This window comes from Rhincodon typus, chromosome 11 (genome assembly GCF_021869965.1).
Source record: "Rhincodon typus isolate 14 chromosome 11, sRhiTyp1.1, whole genome shotgun sequence".
Taxonomy (NCBI): Eukaryota; Metazoa; Chordata; class Chondrichthyes; order Orectolobiformes; family Rhincodontidae; genus Rhincodon; species Rhincodon typus.
In genome coordinates, this window is record NC_063342.1 from 19,797,795 (window position 1) to 19,800,670 (window position 2,876).

The window sequence follows — 2,876 nt, forward strand, 5'->3', positions numbered from 1 at the left end:
AACATTCTGATGAAGGGTCTAGGCCTGAAACGTCAGCCTTTCTGCTCCTATGATGCTGCTTGGCCTGCTGTGTTCATCCAGCTCTGCACCTTGTTGTCTCCAACATCCGTCTGCTGTCCTGTTTCCTTTTGACTGACTTGCTGGCTAGCTGACTATAGCACTTAAAGTGAAAGAATCCTTTAACATTCAACAGAGGGTGACTCATGGGCGGGTCTTCACTGTGACCTTCACAGCACAATGGTACTCAAACCCAAGAGATAACAAGGTGTAGAGCGGATGAACACAGCAGGCCAAGCAGCATCAGAGGAGCAGGAAGGCTGACGTGTCGGGCCTAGGCCCTTCTTCAGAGGCCTGAAACATCAGCCTTCCTGCTCCTCTGCTGCTGCTTGGCCTGCTGTGTTCATCCAGCTCTACACCTTGTTATCTCAGATTCTCCAGCATCTGCAGTTCCTACTATCTCTAGTACTCAAACCCAGGCTAGTATATATTGCACTAACACAACTTTTTCCACTAGTTCACCTTCTTCCATTAATACACCCAGACCAAGGTTTCAGTCAGTTCATAACCCTTCTTCTGTACATTCCTAGAAGGGAAAAAACACAAAAAAAATGTTGGGAAGGGGTGGCTTTCTGTTGAGTGGAGAGAGATTGTCAGCCCACTCATTAGCTCTTTTTGTTACATCTCTCTTTCTCTCTTTTTAAGTTTCTTTGATACTTCACATGCCTTCGATCCCACACAGGACTTTGCCAGACAGCACTGATTTTACATCTGCAGTCTTTTTTGTTTGGTTTGTAGCAGTTCCCTTTAAAAAAAAAGTTGGAATTAAAAGTTAAAAATATCCTCATTGTAGAGCATCTGATCCATCGTTACGACATCCCGCTAATTTTGACTTTACTAGGGTTCCTTGATGCTGTTACTCAGTTAAATACTATCTTGATGTCCAGGGCAGTCACTCTACTCCGTGCCACTTCCCTGCCTCTGAAGCAGAAGCTCTAGGTTCAAGTCGCACTCCAGAACTTAATGACCAATTGAAGGCTGAACTTGTAAATCCTTCCAAAACATATGAAATAGCAGATGGTAAAGACCGGAAGAGATTCTCGGTCAGCCAATGTGATAGAAAGAAAATTGGAGTCTTTACATCACTATTCCAGACCAAAACGCTTATGGAAAAATAGATATTACTGCAGCAACTTATACTCCTTTGGGGCTAGTTATCTAGACAGCTGCTGTGGATCAGATTTGGTGCCAACAGCGTTGGTTTCAGTCCCCTTTCTGCCTGGACAGATTCCAATCCTGCTTCCTTGGCCAACCTGAGATGGAGATTGCAGTGCTGTGAGTCAGACCTGCCTTCAGGCAGAGAACTGAACGAGAACAAGAAGCTTTTATGGAATGGTCAAGTCATGCTTACAAAAAGCCCACAATGTAAGGTGCATAAACCACACACAGGTTCTATACAGCCGCGCAAGAGTCAGAGATTTATGTAAGGAGAAACAGTTCTGATTCTTAATTGCAGCAAAATATGAACAATTTACAGAATGCTGTCCATTTTTTCACATGAAGGAACAGATTTGAGCTGATTTTGAAGATTTTGCAGACCCTTTAAAAACAGTGGAAGTTATGCCACCATCTTACTTGGGAATGCATAACTATGTGATCCTGAAAGGTTTTGTCCACTTTTTTAGCTGTATTCTGATAGTCACCCAAGTGAACAATATTTTCTCATCACTTAAGAAAAGCTTTACCAAACTGTTAATATTTTATTTCTTCAATACATTTCTCAAAAAAGACAATTGCTTGTTTAACCTGCTGTATAGACAAACCTCCAAGAGTTGTATCGGTACAATATATTTCTGACGATTGGCTTGTTTTCATTTGTATTTTCTTATTTGGCCCTTGCTTTGGTAGTGCCCACTTTTACTGAACTGTTTATTGAATTGTTTGCAAAACTAATTGACTCCACGAAACGATCTAACAATAAAGAACTGTTAAAACAATGAAAGGAAACACAGACGTTCACAGAAACAATTGCCGGAATCTGTTTTTTAAGTCCTAAATTGGATTTTTCTATTCAACAAATGATTGATTAGTATTTGTTGAAAAGAATTGAATGTCTAACAAGGCAACATTGAAATTTCCTCATTGACTAATTTCAATAGCATTTATAATGATCTTGGGGACTTCTACTTTTTTTGGTTCATAGTTTGGAATGTACTGTTAAAGACTCAGGGGATGGCATTGTGCTTTGAACAAAAGTGTTTTTGAAAAGAAAAAGTAAGGAAGGTGAACTTCAGCTCTTGTGCAGTATAATTGAATCAGATTGGTTTTGTGCAAATTATCCATTAGCCTGATTTAGAAAAACAGCAAATCTGTGCTATGAAGGCCTCCCACGTTCCCTTGCATTCCACTGTATTCCACTTTTAGAGGTCTTACAGCCTTTGAATTAACAGCATGCATTTATGTTTTATTCTAAACCAATGCTCTTTCATTAAAATGCATTAAATGCTATTGAGTCATCAGCCCTCCTAATCATTTTTCATATTAACCATAACATAGCCTCCATGCTTGAACTGAAGTATTGAGCTGTAGGAAAAGCAAAGTTGGAGCATGGATACTGAGCAATTCATTTCCTATTAAAGCTATTTGTCTAGTGTTATAATGCATTGCTGTTTGCTTCGATGATGTATTCAAGCTGGAGTGGGAGTATTGTTAGTTGATGCTGCATTGACACCAGGGAGAAATGTCACTTGAAACTTAACAGACTGTAGTAGAGTTAACACAGGGTTAGTGTGCTAACATTTACCACACTAGAAACAATTAAAAAAATACAAGAATCTGTTTGCCTTGGCCAAGTAAGATATTAGAGGAGTTACAGCTAA